The sequence below is a fragment of the Rhinoraja longicauda genome, chromosome 9 (assembly GCF_053455715.1).
Source record: "Rhinoraja longicauda isolate Sanriku21f chromosome 9, sRhiLon1.1, whole genome shotgun sequence".
NCBI classification, from domain to species: Eukaryota; Metazoa; Chordata; class Chondrichthyes; order Rajiformes; family Arhynchobatidae; genus Rhinoraja; species Rhinoraja longicauda.
In genome coordinates, this window is record NC_135961.1 from 9,034,868 (window position 1) to 9,055,294 (window position 20,427).

Here is a 20,427-nt window from a genome sequence, read left to right on the forward strand (position 1 = left end):
TCGATCACCTGTTGTTTCTAGTTCCATGTTATCCAAATTTCACATCCGCTCCCTGCACCCTCAGGGCAATTTGCACGGAGGCCAATTAACACACAAACCTGCACGGAATGTGGAAGGAAACCAGGGTGGGGGGGGGGGTTTGTTCAGGCACTGAGGATTAACATATACAATTATACAAATAAAAATAAAACAAGCCATCACAAAAACCAACCTCCCTGTTATTGACTCCATTTATACCTCACGCTACCTCGGCAAGGCCAGCAGCATAAACAAGGACGAGGCGCACCCTGGCCACTCCCTCTTCTCCCCTCTCCCATCAATCAAAAGGTAAAGCAGTATGAAAACGCACATCACCAGATTCAGGGACTGTTTTTCCCAGCCGTTATCAGGCAACTGAATCATCCTACCACAACCAGAGAGCAGTGCTGAACTACTATCTACCTCTTTGATGACCCTTGGACTATCCTTGATCGGACTTTGCTGGCTTTACCTTGCACTAAACGTTATTCCCATATTATGTATCTATACACTGTAAATGGATCGATTGTAATCATGTATTGTCTTTCTGCTGACTGGTTAGCACGCAACAAAAGCTCTTCACTCGGGACACGTGACAATAAACTAAACTGAAATTGAAATAGGTGGCAACAGTGAAATATTCTCTTGTTCCAAATTTTGTCTTAAATAAGTAGACACTCTTTTTTTTACATTCAACTTTCCCTGCAGTTCTCGGAAATAATTTACAACACAACTTTAGAATAAAATACAGTTTTGCCTCCATGAGAGAGAAAGCTTTCTCCATTTCCTTCAGCCATCAGGGGAAATCCAGCAAATTTGCACGCTGTTTAAAAAAAACATTGGTTTGGCAGAATGGAGCAATTTTTCTTTTTTGAGGTTAAGACAACATTGGATGAGTCCTTCTCACCATTCCACAAGCCAAGGGAGTTCCCAGGCTTCCCTTGGAACCTATTCACAAAATGCTGGAGTAACTCAGCAGGTCAGGTAACTCAGTAACTCAGACTGAAGAAGGGTCTCGACCCGAAACGTCACCCATTCCTTCTCTCCCGAGATGCTGCCTGACCTGCTGAGTTACTCCAGCATTTTGTGAATAAATACCTTCGATTTGTACCAGCATCTGCAGTTATCTTCTTATATTCCCTTGGAACCTTTTCCTCTTGTCCCAGTTATACATTTTCAGAGAAGCTTACCAAGTTGGAGATGGATGTGGGCTTTTAAAGCTTCCTAAAGGCCTCACTGGAACAAGGCTACAGATTCTCCAGATGACCAGTAGCTATAATAACTGAGGAGATATTTCTCCAGTTTCTTCCAGAATAGATAGAGACATGAGAAAATAGTCGCAGGATAAAGCCATCTAGGCCTTTGAGCTTGTGCTGTCATTCAAAAGGATCCTCTCCACGTCTTACCTCTCGAGTTGCTTCAGAACATAGTCGAGATTAATGAAATCTTCTCCCTCTCTTCTAAACTCTAGTGAACACATTGCTGGTCAACCCAATCTCTCCTACTACAATCCCACTATCCCGGCCATCAGTTTGATGAAACTTTATTGCAGTCTTCCTATAGCCAGTATATTCTTTCTTTGGTATGTGTATCAAGGGTGGCACAGTGACTTACTGGTAAAGCTGCTGCCTCACAGTGTTCCTGGATTCGATCCTGACTACGGGTGTTGTCTGTGCAGAGTTTGTCTGTTCTCCCTGGGACCGCGTGGGTTTCCTCCGGGTGCTCCAGTTTCTTCCCATATTCCAAAGACGAACAGGTTTGTACTTTAATTGGCTGCTGTAAATTGCCCTATTGTGTAAGGATGCAAAAGTGGGGTAATGTAGAACTAGTGTGGGGGTGTTTGGTAGTCGGTGTGGACTCAGTGGGCTGAAGGGCATCTTTCCACACAGTGTCACTAAACTAATATGGCACATAACAATCCCGGTCGTCTCAACAAGCCTCAACAAAGTGATGGAAAAATTCAAATGTGTCAAGCAGCATCTGTGGAGCCAAAGGGACGGTCAGCATTTTAAATCGAGACCCTGCATCAGAAATTAGATCACCCACTGACACCTAATTCCACCCTTACCTCCCCCAATTGATTCCATCTGCCCACTCCCCTCCTCTTCCACCTGCTTCCATCTATGACCCACCAGCCCTATTCAGCATCTCCCTCTCACCTCCTTATGTTGCATCTCTCTTTGCCTCGTGTTGCTCAACCTACTGTGTTGTACCGCATTTTGTTTTTTCCTGGGTAATTGTTGTAAGACATTCTTGCTTCTTTGCATTGACTGCTTCTTTTAGTACTCAGGAATGCAAATTACCAGTCCCTGGATACTTATTGGCTTCGAATCTTATACATTTCTCCAGCACTATTGTGTTGAGCTTTGGAAGCTCTGATCCATCTTCAAACTCAAAATCATAACAATGGCAAAAACATCCTTTTCTTAGCATTGGTGATCTGCCCAGCCAAACAAGCATCTCTCTCTTGGATTTTGGGAAACAGACTCTGTGCTGGCAGACAGCTAGTAAGGTCTATGAATATATCCCTTGCTTTGAGATCTGGACTATCAACAACAGACCATTCAAGGCACTGTAAAAATACCATTGAGGTGGCATTTGTAAAAACCTGCAAGTGCATTTGAAGCATAAATAAACTAACATCAACATCCTCTTCCAGGGCAACCCACGTTGCTTTCTCTAGTCTTTGTTAGGCAGATTTCATTGCTTGTCTGCCCAACACCTTACTTCCAATATGGTCACTCTCTTCCCAGTCTGAGAGAAAAATCTAAGAGTGTCCTTAAAGCCACCCTGAAGAAACGCAGTATTCCCATTGACTCCTAGGAATCTTCGATCCATATGTGTAGGAAAGAACTGCGGATGCTGGTTTAAATCGACTGCTGGAGTAACTCAGCTGGACAGGCAGCATCTCCGGAGAGAAGGAATTCCCTCTCTCCAGAGATGCTGCCTGTCCCACAAAGTTACTCCAGCAGTTTGTGTCAAACTCCGATCCATGACCATTCAAAGTGATGAGGATTTTATTGAGGCTCTTGACGCTATCATATCATCATATCATATCATATATATACAGCGCGGAAACAGGCCTTTTCGGCCCACCAAGTCCGCGCCGCCCAGCGATCCCCGCACACTAACACTATTAACACTATCCTACACACTAGGGACAATTTTTACATTTACCCAGCCAATTTACCTACATACCTGTACGTCTTTGGAGTGTGGGAGGAAACCGAAGATCTCGGAGAAAACCCACGCAGGTCACGGGGAGAACGTACAAACTCCTTACAGTGCAGCACCCGTAGTCAGGATCGAACCTGAGTCTCCGGCGCTGCATTCGCTGTAAAGCAGCAACTCTACCGCTGCGCCACCGTGCCGTGCTATGCATCAGGAGCACACGGAAGCACTGCATAAACGATGGGAGAAGCACACACTTCACAAACTACCCATCCGCCCACTCCAGCAGCCACTCCCGTCCAATCTGTGGACGAGTCTGCAGATCCCACATTGATCTCATCTGGTTCCTCAGAACCCACGAAACCTGAATGAGATCAAGTTATCTTTGTTCCCAAAGGATTGCCGAAGAAGAAGGTAAAGTTCACTTTCCGGAATATGAAAATAAAGCAATGTAATGCAGAAATGAAATAATATAAAAAATATGTGTATGAAGTTAACAAAAAATGATGAAAATTACAAATATGCAGTCAATTGCATACGTTTAAATTTCAACTGCAAAGAAATGCAAGACTTTCCACATCTTGTGCTTCATTGCACTTTTTATTTACCTTCACTTTTGCTGTAGCTGAAACCATGTATTCTGCACAAGGTTTATTTTCGCTTTAGTACCACATGAAGTATTTATCAGGTGGTTCAAGAGGATAGCAGGCAAAATAAAGTTTTTCACTGTATCTCGGAACACATTACAATGATAAACCAATACCAATACCATTCAAGCTCCCTTGATCACATTGAAAATGAGTTTCAATATCAAAACAAGTCACTATGAATTTTGCATTGATCCACTTAAATATTTAAATAACCATACCAAAATTATGGGCCTGGGCTATCGCCCAGAATAAACAGCCATCAGGGAAATGTTTGGCAGAATGGATTGATAGCAAATATATGCAAGTCCAGCTCACCCATTCTTGGGCAGCTTAAAACCCAGCAGTGTGAATATTGATTTCTCTAACTTCAAGTAATCCTTGTTTTCCCTCTCTCTCTATCCCACCCCCACCCTAGTTCTCTGACAAGTTCCACTGTCCTCCTGAATAATGTTACTGTCTGTATGCCTCGTTGTCACATTCCCCTCAGCCAACAATGATCCAATCCACATTTCCTTGATCACCGTCTGCTTTGATCTGTCGTTTTCACACCTTACCCTTCCTTATCTCTAGTCTCCCTCTCCCCTCAACTCTCAGTCTGAGGAAGGGTCTCGACCCGAAATGTCACCCATTCCTTCTCTCCAGAGACGCTGCCTGTCCCGCTGAGTTACTCCAGCATTCTGTGTCTGCCACCCATTCATTGGTCAAACTAATGGGAAGAGCTGGTATTTTGGATTTTATTTTCATGTTCATGTAACTGAACTGCTTATGCCTTACAACATAACCTTGAAAATAACGAGATATTCAGTGCATTAATTTGCATGTAGAAACATGTCTTTGAGATATGTCTCAAATGAAACATTATTTGAAAAATAACTATGATGGTTGCAGGATGGCGCAGTGGTAGAGTTGCTGGCTTACAGCGCTTACAGCGCTTACAGCGCCATAGACCCAGGTTCGATCCCGATTACAGGCGCTGTCTGTACGGAGTTTGTACGTTCTCCCCGTGACCGCGTGGGTTTCCTCCGAGATCTTCGGTTTCCTCTCACACTCCAAAGATGTACAGGTTTGTAAGTTAATTGGCTTGGTGTATGTGTAAATTGTGCCCAGTGTGTGTAGGATAATGTTAACGTGCGGGGATCGCTGGTTGGCGCGGACTCGGTGGGGCTGTTACCGTGCCGTATCTCTAAACTAAACTAAACTAAACTAAAGATATTCAAATGTTCGCATCATTTGCTCACAAAAGTAGTTAAGAGCATGCAGTTGCAATATTGAACACATTTCCTGCTTACCTAAAGGTTGTGTGTGACTTCAATAATTGAAGCCAAGCAGGTTCATCAATATTATTTATAAGAAACTGACAGATAATGAGGATTAATTTCCAATGCAACATTTTTCATGACCAGTGGACTTGCTCAATACTCTCTTCCACGTTCAAACAGTATCATATCCTGAAAACACAAGGCTGGTTTATGCCAGAGCATTCAACTCATTTCTCATTCATTTATTTATGATGTATTCTCTAATGTATTACACTAAGCAAATCTGAGTTGATCTTATTTTTACAGTCTGCATTCGTACTAACATGAATGCTGAGGGAAACTGACTGTCACAGACCAGTTTAGTTCTATTGATAAATATGTAAATTAAAGTGTTGTTCCAGTGCAGCTTTGCACAGTAACAGACAATAAACTATTGTAATGATGACAATGCCGATTGTAAACTTCTCATTTTTGTAGCAGAATGAGCACAAGTAACAAATAATCTCAAAAAGCTGGTCTCTTTAGACTTGACTGCAACTCTCTTTCTCTTAATAGTTCCATTCTCCAAAAATATATCTGAGTCCTCCTCAATTTTTCCTGTATTATTTTCTTGGACGGCGTTCACTACATGGACCCTAGAATATGGAATGAAGAGTAGAAACATAGAAAATAGGTGCAGGAGTAGGCCATTCGGCCCTTCGAGCCTGCACCACCATTCAATATTATCATGGCTGATCATCCAACTCAGTATCCCGTACCTGCCTTCTCTCCATACCCACTGATCCCTTTAGCCACAAGGGCCACATCTAACTCCATCTTAAATATAGCCAATGAACTGGCCTCAACTACCTTCTGTGGCAGAGAATTCCACAGATTCACCACTCTCTGTGTGAAAAAAAACATTCTCATCTCGGTCCTAAAAGACTTCCCCCTTATCCTTAAACTGTGACCCCTTGTTCTGGACTTCCCCAACATCGGGAACAATCTTCCTGCATCTAGCCTGTCCAACCCCTAAAGAATTTTGTAAGTTTCTATAAGATCCGCCCTCAATCTTCTAAATTCCAGCGAGTACAAGCCGAGTCTATCCAGTCTTTCTTCATATGAAAGTCCTGCCATCCCAGGGATCAATCTGGTGAACCTTCTCTGTACTCCCTCTATGGCAAGAATGTCTTTCCTCAGATTAGGAGACCAAAAATGTACGCAGTACTCCAGGTGTGGAGTACAACCCAGGTGTGGGCCCTTCTGCCCACTGTCTGTGCTGACCATAATGGCAACATGACTAATCCCATCTTCCTGCATATAGTTTGCATCCAATGCTTTTCTCTGTCTGATCACACACCATCTAAACGTCTCTTAAACGTTGTTATCATATCTGCTTCCACCAGCTCCCCTGGCACCATGTTCCAGGCACCTACCACTCTGTGTAAAAAAACTTGCTTTGCAAATCTCCTTTAATCTTTCCGCTCACATTTTAAATCTATGCCCTCCAGGATTTGACATTTCTACCTGGGGAGAAAGACACCGAACAACCTATGTTTCACATCATGTATACTGCTAACAGGGCTTCCTTAGCCTCTGATGCTCCAAAGAAAACAATCCTAGTCTGCCCAACCACTCCTTAATGCAATCCCCTCCAATCCAGGCAGCACCCTGGTGACATGTGCAGGAAGGAGCTGCAGATGCTGGTTTATCTCAAAGACAGCCACAAAGTGCTGGAGTAACTCAACGGGTCAGGCAGCATTTCTGGAGAACAAAAATAGTGACGTTTCAGGACGGAGCCCTTCTTCAGACTTTCGTGACTATCTAACGTCCAGGTGGACCTCTTCTGCACCCTCTCCAAAGCCTTCAAATCCTGATGTGGTAACCAGAACAATGTATACAACTTCAAGTGTGGCATAAATAAAGTTTTATGCAGCTGCAACATGTCTGTCAAACTTCCATACTCGATGCCCTAACAGATGAGGCTGTTCATTTATTCTATAAGTACTATATCTTGCCTTTCCTACTGACTCATGACTTTCTGATTTATTTTTTATACTTCTGTTCAAGCCTGCAACCAGCGAAGCAAGCTGCCTACATCAATTCTGTCTTTCCCTTTCTAAAATTTATAACTTCAGTTCGCTTATCTCTAAGTCATCTCTTTGCCACAGAGACCAGAGCTAACTTCCCTAACCCTCACCCAATATAACCATATAACCATATAACAACTACAGCACGGAAACAGGCCCGTTCGGCCCTACCAGTCCACGCCGACCACTCTCCCTGACCTAGTCTCATCTACCTGCACTCAGACCATAACCCTCTAATCCCCTCTTATCCATATACCTATCCAATTTACTCTTAAATAATAAAATCTTAAAAAATGAATTCTTTACTATTTTGGCAGATGATGCTCAGTTTCTTTTTTCACTGCGACAGGTCCCACAGAGTCCACCAGAGTAAAATAGACACTGCAAAGTCTGGAATATTTGGCAAAGCACAAAGTGCTGGAGGAACTCAGCAGATCAGGCAGCATCTGGGGATTGAATGGACAGGCGACGTTTCGGGTCGCGACATTTCTTCAGGGCCGACCCTAAGATAGGTCCTAACCTGAAGTGGGAGGGAGAAGCTGGAAGAGAGAAGTGGAGCAAAAAAAGCCTGGCAAATAGTTGAGGCAGGGACTATTACAACGTTTAAGAAATATTTAGACCGGCACTTTGATAGGACAGGTTAAGAGGGATCTGATGCAAACACAGGCAGGGGGGACTAGTGTAGATGGGACATGTTGGCTGGTGTAGGCAAGTTGGGCTGATGGGCCTGTTTCCACGCTGTATCACTCTATGATTCTGTGACTCTAGGCGATAGGTGGATGCAGGTGAAAAGAGTTTAATTGGCAGATGGGTGAAGTAAGTAACAAAGTTTTGGGGTGAAAAAGAGACAAGTGGGTGCCGCATAAGAAGAGAATAGGAGGAGTGAAATGTGAAGCCAGAGGGAGAAAAGTGGTGGAAGAGGGGAAGGGGCAAGAGCGGGCAGAAAAGGGGAATGGGGGACTGGGGATGCCAGATCAACTATGGTTGTGTGATGATGAATGAGAAGTGGAAGATCTCATGGACTGCATAGCTTTGGAAATCTTGTCACCAAGGTATAAAATTGCCATTTCACAATGTTTTCAGAGGAAGGAATACAGGTGCTGAATCAGGCAAGGGAAGGTTGGTGATTTTAAAAAGGAACTGAACATTTCCACGCACTTGTTAGTTGTTTGGCCACTATTAGGGTGAAAAAATATATGCAATTGATGGCCATAGATGTGGAAATTTGATCGCAACTTTCAGCAATCACGTATATGTGAAGAGGATTGTGAAGCAGCTGTATAAGTAACTCTGATCCCTCAGTTGCTGTGTGATGATTGTATCTTGTCGGGAATCTCACTATCATCCTCTGATATACGGTGAAGCATAATCTGAAAAGTATTTTACAAACTCACCAGGTAAAATATGAATACATTTCAGGGCGAGCTACTGCCTTACAGCGCCGGAGACCCGGGTTCGATCCTGACTACTGGTGCTGTCTGTACGGAGTTTGCACGTACTCCCCATGACTGCGTGGGTTTTCTTCGAGATCTACGGTTTCCTCTCACACTCCAAAGACATACAGGTGTGTAGGTTCACTGGCTTGGTATAAGTGTAAATTGTCCTGGTGTGCGTAGTATAGTGTTAATTGGCAGGGATGCCTGGTCAGCGTGGACTTGGTGGGCCGAAGAGCCTGTTTCCGCACTGTATCTCTAAACTAAAATAAACATGCTCACACAAACATATACACATGTGCACACACACACACACGCACAGACGGACAGACACATGTCCTTGCCCTTGCCCACTGACAGGTTTGCTGCCTCTCACCTGGTCCGAAGCTCCCAAACCCGACAGGTATTGGACCTGTACCACATGGGAACCTACAATCAGGATTTTCACCATTCAACCCAATAGATTTAGATTTTAGATTTAGAGATACAGCGCGGAAACAGGCCCTTCGGCCCACCGGGTCCGCGCCGCCCAGCGATCCCCGCACATTAACATTATCCTGCACACACTAGGGCAATTTTTACATTTGCCCAGCCAATTAACCTACATACCTGTACGTCTTTGGAATGTGGGAGGAAACCGAAGATCTCGGAAAAAACCCACGCAGGTCAGGGGGAGAACGTACAAACTCCGTACTGACGGCGCCCGTAGTCAGGATGGAACCTGAGTCTCCGGCGCTGCATTCGCTGTAAGGCAGCAACTCTACCGCTGTGCCACCGTGCCGCCACACGTGCATATGAATGTGAGTGCATCTCCCTCCACACCCCAGCCCACTCTGTTCCCATATCTTACATGGTACTGCAAAGCAAATATTTCAAAAGTTGGCACAATGATGCATCCACTGACCTCAATTGTTAAGGCACGGACTCGGTGGGCCAATGGGCCTGTTTCCGCACTGTATCTCTAAACTAAACTAAACTAAACTAAACTTTTACCTGTACATGGAGCCACAACTACTGTCAAATAACCACCCTGGCACTTACCGTTGTTAGCTCTGTTCACATGGGTCCCAGTTACCCAGTGGAGGATGTCATGCTCTTTCAATGGAATGGATGTGCTGGCTCTGGAGAGGGTCCAGAAGAGGTTTACAAAAACGATCCCAGGAATGAGTAGGTTAACCTATGATGAGCGTTTGACGGCACTGGGCCTGTGCTCACTGGAGTTTAGAAGAATGAGGGGGGGACCTCATTGAAACATACAGAATAGTGAAAGGCTTGGATAGAGTGGATGTGGAGAGGATGTTTCCACTAGTGGGAGCGTCTAGGACTAGAAGTCATAGCCTCAGAATTAAAGGACGTTCTTTTAGGAAGGAGATGAGGAGAAATGTCTTTAGTCAGAGGGTGGAGAATCTGTGGAATCCTTTGCCATAGAAGGTTGTGGAGGCCAAGTCAGTGGATATTTTTAAGGCAGAGATAGATAGATTCTTGATTAGCACGGGTGCCAGAGGTTACCGGGAGAAGGCGGGAGAATGGGGTTAGGAGGGAAAGTTAGATCAGCCATGATTGAATGATGGAGGTAGACTTGATGGGTCGAATGGCCTAATTCTACTCCCATTCCTTATTAGCAACGCAATAATGAGGCCAACACTTCAACTGGTTCCTCAATTCAGTCCAAGTGGGGATCAAAGGAGATCAAAGGACCATGTTGTTCACGTCCCGTGAGGATTGAATAAATACGCCACAGAAATTCCTTGAGATAACACAAGTTTGTCTTGAGGTTGCGTTTGTTTATCCTGGCTGCAATGTTCACAACATTATTTTCTTTTTTTAGTTTTATGATGATGGAATGTTTCTAAAGACCTCAGCCTTTTAGAACCTGATGAGGATTAAACGACAGAAGTAATGATGGCTCAGGCCACAGATAATATCGGGGGAATGGTAGCACTGCGACAATGCGGAATCAAATGAAGATGTGCACAAAACTCCACAAACCGCAAGAGCTACTTTCTTAGAACTGATTACCATCATAAGAATTTATGATCATTTTGGAGCCATGAATAACCTGTGTGGTATCTGCATTATTCTTGGAAATAAATTATACAGTTTCCTTTTTTATCTTTAACTATGTTGTTAGTGCAAACTTTATTTGGAATATCCTTGGATATCGGTACAGTGGCGCAGCGGTAGAGTTGCTGCCTTACAGCGAATGCAGCGCCGGAGACTCAGGTTTGATCCTGACTACGGGCGCCGTCTGTACGGAGTTTGTATGTTCTCCCCGTGACCTGCGTGGGTTTTCTCCGAGATCTTCGGCTTCCTCCCACACTCCAGAGACGTGCAGGTATGTAGGTTAATTGGCTGGGCAAATGTTTAAAAAAATTGTCCCTAGTGGGTGTAGGATAGTGTTAATGTGCGGGGATCGCTGGGCGGCGCGGACCCGGTGGGCCGAAGGGCCTGTTTCACGCTGTACCTCTAAATCTAAATCTAAAAAAATCGATGTGCATGCTACAGGACCAATGATACAAAGATCCATGTTGAAGTTCTCATGGGATCACATAAAGATAGTTTTCAATAAGTGCATCACAGTCAACCTATTGACTTCCAGCCAAGAGGAGATAAAGTGTGTTCACAGTGGTGTCAGCGCCCCTGACTAACAAGAAGAGTAAAAGGCCAAATGAAAACCCTGAGGTCCACACAATATCCCCCCTTAATGTATTAAAACTTGGTGACAAAGAGCTTCAAAGATGTAATTGTGACAAACTTTAAGAAAGATGACCAGTTGCAGTAACTGCTACCTGCTAGATGGATAGTCATTGCCTGGGTTGGCGCAGCGGTAGAGTTGCTGCCTCACAGTGCCAGAGACCCGGGTTCAATCCTGACTTTGGGTGCTGTGTGCGTGGAGTTTGCAGTCTCCCTGTGACCACGTGGAATTCCTTGGGGCGCTCCAGTTTCCAAAGATGTGTGGATTGCTCCAAGTCTGCAGTGAGTGGATTACAAAGTGGCCTGACTGAGAACTGGTATGAACAGCTGATTGATGGTCGGTGCAGACTCGGTGGGCCATGGAGCCTGTTTCCATGCTGCATGTCCAAACTAAACTAAACTGAACAAATTTAGCTCCCCACAGAAATTCTTCATTCTGTTTTGTTTCTCGATGACTTGCAAACAATTATTCGTGGATCTCGGGCTTCTTGGACCTAGAATGAAGGTATTGGATGCAGATGAGGACCAGTGTCAAACAAAGTCACTGCCCCGACACTTTTGTCAAACTTTCTCACGTAGTGCTCCGCCTGCAGCAGCCTGGGGCTCGGCTGGACTGGGTACCGCTCCAAGAATCCGAGCACGTGGAACGCATGCGGCCTACAGCGGTGGAGCCGCGGCAGAGGACATCACGGCTACGCATCGCCAGGCCGACCCAGGACAACAGACCTTCATGGTCAGATCAAGATCCCTGCATTTACAACAACTGGGACTTGAAAATGGCGCCAAACTGGCTCAGTGAACTACCGTTATACACTTGTACTGTATCTGAGATGCTTTTCTAATATGTATCTCTGTGGTTATGTGTAGTGATACTTGTACAGAACTGTGTGCAAGAATGAATTTCACTGTACCCCGGAACACGTGACAAATAAAGTGCCACACCACACCATACACACCATACACACCACGCCACGCCATGCCACGCCACACCACACCATACCATACCACACCACACCACTCCATACCACACCACTCCACACCACACCACTCCACACCACACCACTCCACACCACACCATACCATACCACACCACACCATACCATACCACACCATACCGTGCCGTACCATACCATACCATACCATACCATACCACACCACACCATACCATAGCACACCATACCGTGCCATACCATGCCCCAACATGCCATGCCACGTCATGCCATGCCATGCCATGCCATGCCATGCCATGCCATGCCATGCCATGCCATACCATACCATGCCTTACTACACCACACCACACCACACCGCACCATACCATACCATACCATACCACACCACACCACTCCACACCACACCACTCCACACCACTCCACACCACACCACACCACACCACTCCACACCACACCACATCATACCACACCACACCACTCCACACCACACCACACCACACCACTCCACACCACACCACATCATACCATACCACACCACTCCACACCACACCACACACACCATAACACACCACACCATATCATACCATACCATACCATACCATACCATACCATACCATACCATACCACACCACACCATACCATACCACACCGTGCCATACCATACCATGCCATACCACACCCCACCATGCCATGCCATGCCATGCCATGCCATACCATGCCATGCCATGCGATACCATACCATACCATGCCTTACTACACCACACCACACCGCACCATACCATACCACACCACACCGCACCATACCATACCATACCATACCATACCATACCATACCATACCATGCCATATCATACCATACCATACCATGCCATACCATACCACACCACACCATACCATATCATACCATACCATACCATACCACACCACACCACACCACACCACACCACACCATACCATACCATACCATACCATACCAAGCCATACCACACCACACCTTACCATACCATACCATACCATACCACACCACACCATGCCATGCCATACCATACCATACAGTTCCTGTGAGGGTGGTTTCAATGATCAGAACAAATACATACCTTTTATGATACAGCAACCACACTCCAGAACCAAGATCACCTGAACTTCAGCATTTGAGCTGTATGATGTATGATGCTCATGGTTGGAAACTGAGCTTCAAAATAGCAACTCATATTTTGGTTGGGTAGTTAATCATTGCCTTCGGTGCACCAGGAATGCCTCTGTTTCATTGAAGAAAATGGTGTTTGAAGATTTAATGTAATCTAACTTGCACCTCCCACTCACAGTTTGCCTGCCTGCTGTGTGCTTCTGAATGACCCCCAGAAGGCACCTCAAAACAATGGAAGAAATACGAGCAAAAATACCACTTGCCTTTCACTGTTCACTGGTGATGTTAGAAACATTCTTCATCAGGGATCTCAGGGTTGTAGGTTCTCAAGATAGACACAAAATGCTGGAGTAACTCAGCGGGACAGGCAGCGTCTCTGGAGAGAAGGAATGGGTGACTTTTCAGGTTGAGACGTCTGAAGAAGGGTCTCGACCCGAAACATCACCCATTCCTTCTATTCAGAGATGCTGCCTGACCCGCTGAGTTACTCCAGCATTTTGTGTCTATTTTCGGTTTAAACCAGCATCTGCAGTTCCTTCCTACACTAGTAGGTTCTCATGTTGTAGGTTCTCCAAGAGGGGCTCAGATGACATCTATTTCCTGCAGGGAGTCAGCAAGAGTATGAGGTCCTATTATGTGAACCAAAGAGAAGTCCCATCCTCTAGAAAGTCATTTTGTGATTTTTGCTCTCTTTCCGGGTCTAATTGCAAACACACGTTTTTTTTTTTTTAAACTGTGTGTGCACTGAGTTTTTCAGAACAGGCAAAGCTTTATCCTGCATTTACCTCATTAATTGAGAAAGTGTTTTAGAACTTCACATTCACTCATTTTTAAAAATATAACAAATTTCATTCAAAATCATGAACAAACATTGCCAAATTGTATGGATGAATATAATATCTTCACAGTGAGGAGGTGACTGGAGGAGACTCACTGTGATGGATTTTTTTTGTTTGTTTTTTTGTGTTGGTTGTGATTGTGTGTGAAATTGTTTATTTTTATTGCTCTATTGCTGGACTGTGGGTGACCTTTCATTTCACTGCACATCTTGTATGTGTATGTGACAAATAAACTTGACTTGACTTGATAGGAGCAGAATTAGGCCATTCGGTCCGTCAAGTCTACTCCGCCATTCAATCTCCCTCCTAACCCCATTCTCCTGCCTTTTCCCCATAACCCCTGACACCCTATCTATCTATCTCTGCCTGACAAATATCTATTGATGGCGTCCACAGCCTTCTGTGGCAAAGAATTCCACAGTTTCACCACCCTCTGGCTCAAGAAATCCCTTCTCATCTCCTTCCTAATGGAATGTCCTTTAATTCTGAGACTATGACCTCCAGTCTGAGACTCTCCAACTAGTGGAAACATCCTCTCCACATCCACTCTATCCAAGCCTTTCACTATTCGGTAAGTTTCAAAGAGGTCCCCCCTCATTTTTCTGAACTCCAGTGAATACAGGCCCAGTGCCGGCTCATATCCCAGAAAGAGCATCAGAAGTTGGTCTGTTGTAAAATCCCTTTCCTTGCCACCAAATCCCAATTTGAGCACAGATTCACTTTGAAAAATTGGACGTAAACCTTCCTGATGTCAAATCCAAGCTTGATTGAACCAGTTCTGTGCTATCAAGAGCATATTATTGCCCGCATGGGTAGATTATTAACCAATGTCAGATTGGAGGATTTGAGATAAATGCAAATGGGAATGTATTTATATTTATATTTGACTTCTGCTGGGACTTTGGTTGCGGTGACATCATCTGAAGTGGAAATCTTAGTGTCACTAATAGCTGTCTTAGAGCTGTATTTATCTTATCAACCTACCTCCAGTGATGTGGGTAATGTGAGGAGCTTCCACATTGTGCACTGCGAAAGATTAGTTCCTAATTTTAGCTGAAGTGACCCTGGCATTTTGTTAATTCCATACACTTGTGACTTGGACGACAAAGAAATAGAAAAGATTTCTGGACAAGTCGTTTGTGTTTAAAATCTATCCCTCGTTCTTAGAAGATATCACAAGGACAACTGCAAACAATTACCACACAATCACAACATTTTTGTCTCTATCTCTGGTTCTGTTTTTTTCTTTCAACATGGAATGCGCATTTCTGTTTAAGTAGTGAAAGCTGTTGACATAATTGGAGGCACTGTCCAGGAGGAGTTACCGAGTCTGACAGTGTAGTCAAAGGAACTGAATTAACATGCACAGTTGAATGATACCTTTTCTGAAGCACTCCAGGGTTAATAACCGTATCCACCGATGTTAACTCTACTCCCACTTACTGTCAAGTTCACTGACCCCCCCCCCCCCCCCCCCCAAATCAAGGTTGCTGGTTCTGTCATTGCCCCCACAACTTAAAGAAAAGTACTCAGTGTCACGAAAGATAGATAATTGAAAGTAAATTCTGCAGGTAATAATTAATTATCCTTTTGTGAAACACGCTGGTTACGGGAGATTATCTCATCAGAATTATGCCACAACTTCTGGAGTTAATTTTGGATGCTGTCAGATTTATTAACAAGACGCAGGTTAACCTTTGGTCAGACTGAGTCAACTGCTTTGTAGTTTGATTGCAAATTCTAGTTTTGATGATCGTGGCTTCTCCAGGAAAAGAGCACCCGATGGAAATGCAGTCATTCTGGCATTGAGTTCCAGAGGTGATCAAAATTTTAATTTTGGCAAAATGGACCGAATCCTTTATTCTGCAGATGGGATACGTAGAATTTGAAGTAAAACGCGCACACACCATTTTAATTTTTACCGATGCAAGAATAAATTGATAGCTGTCCTGCCAAAATTGTAGCAGGTTACAAAGCTAAACACTTGGAGAATAATTGCTTTAATGTCCTGTTAACTGAAAACAGATGCCATAACGCTTTCCTCACACCACACCTTGCAGTGTAACATTTTTGCCGACGAAAATTTTGATACCTTCCCGAAGTTGGTTTTTAGCATAAAAGGAATAAATATCTGCACGTTTACGATTTATCATTATCCCAGATAATGCATTCTTGCTCATTTTACCCGTCGGATTACAGTGCAGCACATGGAGTATCCCAGCATTTTTTTTGGTGTAAAATGTGCATAAAAAAATTGAAGTAATTCCATGTCAGCACAAAGTTGACAGGGAATGATTATAACAGCTTCGAAGCCTGAAAAAGAGCGTAAATAACTAGAATCCCCTGTGGGCTCACTCAGACTGCATATGTAATGACTGTGATGGACAGCCACTATAGCGAGTAATGGGAAGTCGAGCAGTCACACTGCAAATATGCAAACCATTTCTCATGCATTGTGTTTTAAAAGTGCATTGCAATCCACATTACCCAACTGAGATGGCAGTCATTTAAAGGAAGTATAACCCTTCCCAGTGACCTACATAGATTCTGTTTAACACATTATCAAAAAAAAAAGCCAAATTTATACAACATTTTTAACATACCTCAGCTTTCTTCCAATGTTCCAGCCCTTTCTTTATGACAAAACATTTTGTCACAGAGTTTGAAAGGGAGATGGTGCCCAAGGACTGTAAAGCAAAGTTAGTTCCTGGTAATGCTTTCTTTCGTTAACCCTTTAGTTCTAGCAGGTTTTGAATATTGTTTTCCCCAGATTGCTTCCTACAGAGAGAATCATAACCCTTCTATCTACAAGATTCATATAAATTATTTCTAGGAAGCCTGGTTGGGGCCCACTGGCAAACAGGTCACCCAGAATTCCTTGCAACATTCTGGATAATACAATACAATACAATACAATACAATAAATGAATGTCGTGTAGCACGAGGATTTGTGCCACCATATTGATTTTACACATCTATCTGTTCAATCACTGAAAATAATCAGATGCTTCTGAGTAATATGATACTAAATCGCAGGTTTCAGCGCATGTCCTGTGTCTATAGGTACAAGCTGGTAAGCACTGCAGGAGTAGTATCAATTTGGAGCATAATGCACATTCAATGTGACAAAATGGTTGACATGGACTGAGGATACAGAGAGGAACTGATTAGTAGGAGTGTCAGGGGGTATGAGGAGAACGCAGGAGAATTGGGTTAGGAGGAAGAGATAGATTTGCCATGGTTGAATGGCGGAGTAGGCTTGGTGGGCCAAATGGCCTAATTCTGCTCCTATCACATGACTTGGCAGGGAAGGTGAATCTTTAGGGAGAAATGAATACCTGCTTGAAGACAGGTTAGAAACAATGTCTTTTCTCTTGCAGGATGAAAGCAAGCACATGAGGTCCTATTGTGTGTCCCATCAAACTAATATCTGATGTGGGAGGCATTTGAGAGTGAGATAGCAAATGTTCATTAACAGCAAGGTATGAAGCAATGATGGTAAGTTTAGGGGAACTTGGCTAACTCATGATATTGGAGGTTTGATCAGGGAAAAAAAGTAAATTCATGTCTGGTGTAGGAAATTGTTATCAAACACGTCACTTGAGATTTATTGGGGAAATAGGAAAAACATTCAAGACATTGGGAGGTCAAAAAATGGCCATGAAATTAGGATCAAGGTGAAACCTAAAATCCTAGAAGCAAGAGGGTGGCATGGTGGCTCAGCGGTTGTGTTTTCCCTAACAGAACCCGGGGTTCGATCCTGACTACGGGTGCTATCTGTACGGAGTTTGTACGTTCTGCCTGTGACCACATGGGTTTTCTCCGGGTGCTCCGGTTTCCTCCCACATTCCAAAGAAGTGCAGGTTCATTGGCTTGGTATAAATGTAAATCGTCCCTAATGTGTGCAGGGTAGTGTCCGTGTGCAGGGATCGCTGGTTGGTGGGCCGAAGAGCCTGTTTCCACACTGTATCTCTAAACTAAACTAAACTAAACTAAACTAAACTAAACTATACTAAAATAAAAAAGGAGGCGAAGAAAATAAATGGTCCCCTCAGTGATCAAAGAGGTGAGCTAGGTATGGAGCCAGATGATGGGGCAAGAGCCTGAGTGAATGCTATTCATCAGTATTCCCCAGGGACAATGATGTGGTGATGTGGAGATTGAAGAGCTGCCAAGGGGTGCTATCTGTATCTGGAAGGAGGAAGTTCTAGAAACATTGGTGCTCATCAGAGTGGTTAAATCCGCAGAGTCAGAAGCATCTATCTAGGATGCTGAAGGACCCAAGGGAGGAGATTGCTGTGGTCTGGCTGTGTTACTTACACTTCTGTTAGCCACGGGTAAGGTGCCAAAAGACTGGAGTATAGTTAGTATCTTCTATTGGCAGTGAGGCCACACACAAGCAGGAAAAACAGCTCCTTATATTCTGCTTGGTTAGCTCACAACTATGAACGTTAATTTCTCCAATTTTAGTTAACTAACTAACCCTCCCCCCCATCTTCCCCTCTCCTCTTCCCTCTGTCTCAGGCTGGACTTGCACCCATTTATCCCCTCCCCCTGCCGTCCAACTCCATTCCTTCCTCTGGCTTCACAATTTGCATCATGTCTATCCTTCTCCCATAGCTTTTGTCTTTTTCATCTCTGGCCTTTGTCCTACTATCTGCCTATCAATGCCCCACCCTCCCCACTCCTCACCTGTATCCACCTATCTCACGATAGACACAAAATGCTGGAGTTACTCAACGGGACAGGCAGCGTCTCTGGAGTGGAGGAATGGGTGACGTTTCGGGTTGAGTCCCTTCTTCAGACTGAGAGTCAGGGGAGAGGGAAGACACAGAGAGATGGAAGGGTCAGGTGTGAAAACGAGACATCAAAGGTTGAAGGAAAATGTGGAATAGATCATTGTTAGCTCGGTGAAGATGACAACGAAGCATACAAAGATAAAATTTAATCAGGAGGACAGTGAGACTGGTCGGAGAACTAGGATGGGGGAGGGATGGAGAGAGAGGGAAAGCAAGGGTTACTTGAAGATAGAGGTCAATATTCATACCGCTGGGTTGTAAGCTGCCCAAGCAGAATATGAGGTGCAGATGACACGAAAGTTGGAGGATTTTGAGATAATGAAGAAGATTGTTTACAGATACAGTGGAACAGATTAGCTGGAAAGTTGGTGGAGTGGTGGCAGATGGAACTTAATCCAGACAGTTGTGAGATGATGGACTTTGGGAGGACAGACTCTATTTGACTATGTTGAGTAAACCACAAAGAGCTGAGGAGTGATGAGCTAGAGGGAGTCCTTGGGGGTGCAAGTCCATACCCTGCTGCAAGTGGCAACGTAGCTGTATAAGTTAGCGAAAATGGTATTTGGTACGCTTGCGTTCATAGACCAAGCCTCTGAGAATAAGATGTAATAAAAAAGGAACCGCAGTTGCCAGTTTATACCAAAGATGGACACAAAATACTGGAGTAACTCAGCGGATCAGGCAGCATCTCTGAAGAAAATGGATCGGCGATGTTTCGGGTCAGATTCCATTTTCAGGCTGAGAAGAAAAGTGGTGACATCATGTTACATACAGCTGAACAAACGCTGGCTAGACCGCACCTTTTTATATTGTTTACATCTCGAGTTACCACAATGCAGGAATGGCGTAGTAGCAATAGAGAGAGGGCAGAAGAGATTCAGCAGGATTTTGCCGCCTAGAATGGAGTGTTGGTAATCAGGAGGGTTTGAACAGGTTGGGTTTATTCTGACTGGATTGTGGAAGGCCATGGGGTGATTTTATAGACGTTTTCAAATTGTGAGTGCCACAGATAGAATAGATAGTCAGATTTTTCAGATGGTGGCAGATGGAATTTAATCCAGACAGTTGTGAGATTATGGACTTTGGGAGGACAGAATTTATTTGGCTATGTTGAGTAAACCACTAAGAGCTGAGGAGTGATGAGCTAGAGGGAGTCCTTGGGGGTGCAAGTCCATACACTGCTGCAAGCGGCAACGTAGCTGGGTAAGTTAGCGAAAATGGTATTTGGTAGGCTTGCGTTCATAGACCAAGCCTCTGAGAATAAGATGGACACAAAATACTGAAGTAACTCAGTGGATCAGGCAGCATCTCTGAAGAAAATGGATCGGCGATGTTTCGGGCCAGATTCCTTTTTCAGGCTGAGAAGAAAAGTGGAGACATCATGTTACAGTTGAACAA